Source organism: Terrapene carolina, unplaced genomic scaffold (genome assembly GCF_002925995.2).
Source record: "Terrapene carolina triunguis isolate 2854851 unplaced genomic scaffold, T_m_triunguis-2.0 Scaffold194, whole genome shotgun sequence".
NCBI lineage: Eukaryota > Metazoa > Chordata > Testudines > Emydidae > Terrapene > Terrapene triunguis.
Window position 1 is genome coordinate 12,879,546 of NW_020664545.1, and position 1,633 is coordinate 12,881,178.

Below are 1,633 nucleotides of genomic sequence, written 5' to 3' on the forward strand. Positions count from 1 at the left end.
GCCCCTCCGTGTTTGGACTTTGGGTGAGGGGGGTATGGGACTTGGTGGCGGGGCAGGGCAGTTAGAGAGAGACTGCAGCGGGGCTCTCTCCTCCTGCCTCCGGTCCTGCAGAACATCCACAAGGCGGCGGAGCGTGTCCGTTTGCTCCCTCATTAGTCCAAGCAGCGTTTGAGTAGCCGCCAGTCCTCCTGTCGCCACCTCTCCTCCCGTTCCATGTTTGCCCGGTGCATTTGGGACAAGTTCTCCCTCCACTGTGTCTGCTGGGCTGCCTGTGCTCGGGAGCATCCCATTAGTTCAGCAAACATGTCTTCCCGTGTCCTCTTCTTCCTCCTCCTAATGTGCGCTAGCCTCTGGGCAGATGTGGCTGTGGGAATTGGAAAAAGGGAGTGAATTCCTGAGACAGATCAATGTATCTGTGAACAGAGAACATAGTCTTTCTCTGTGAACAAGACCATGCAGAGCACCTATCACACGCGCACTGAGGACAAGGTCGAATTTTCGGCCCTCGCCTACAGTGCCTGCGGTCTTGCTGTGGCGAGCTGAGGAGCGGGGCAGGACACCGGACTTTGTCTAGCTGGCAAACATGGTAAGCCGTAGACTTGGGGCTGCTTAAAACTTTAAGAGTGGCACTGGCCTCCTTTCACATAGAAAGCAATGCGAGTCTCTGCTGGCAGCAATCCTGCAAGCATGAACTCTGGCCCTGTCCCACCCCCTCGCGGCTGTAAACCGCGTAGCTGTAAAGCGGCGGTTGCAGTTCTGTAAAGGGACGGGCAAGCAGTCCCAATACTAACTTTCCCCTACCTAATTCACAGCAGGGAGTCATGCCAGACATCACCCTCCTGAAGGTCTCGGAGAGCCAGAAGGAGCGGATGCTTCGTGACAGCCTGCAGAAACCGGGGCCATTTGCTGCAATGCTCTGCAAGGCCATGATCCCCGAGTACCTGCTGGCGTTGTGGCAGGGAAACGTCTCATACCACGGGGGGCCTAATAAGCTCTCCCTGCCCAGGAACCTGCTCATGAGGCTTGAAAAACACCTGCAGGAGGCCTATGAGGAGTTCTCCCCGGAGGATGTCGCCTCTATCCCCGGATACATTGACCAGTTTTTGGCTTAGGTGCCCTTGGAGGGACAAAAGAGTGGAGCGTTTTGGGCACTATAATCATGAAGCGGACATTGTGAAATTTTTTGAAAATAGTTCGGACTATATATTGAAGCGCCCAAAGACAGACTAATCATGATACCCTTTGCACATATTCCCGTTTTGTTGGACTTTACTCTTTACATGTTTTGAAGCACTTTACCCATTGTTAATATTTTAAATCTTCCTGTTCTGTTATAAATAAATGTTTACATGTTTGAAAGCACTTTAGCTATTGTTAATATTTTAAATATGCCAGTTATGTTATAAATAAATGTTTAGATATTTAAAACACTTACTGCTTGATCCTTCCCCTGAATCTGTGTCTGGGATAACGGCTGGGGCGGGTTGGTAGAGGATCTCTGTGAGGGTGATGAAGAGCTCCTGGCTGTCGGGCAAATCAGCGTTGTAAGCGCTGTCGACTGCCTCGTCCTCCTCATCTCCTTCCTCCTCTTCCCCGTCCGCTGAGGAACCGGCCGCGGACAATATCCCATCCT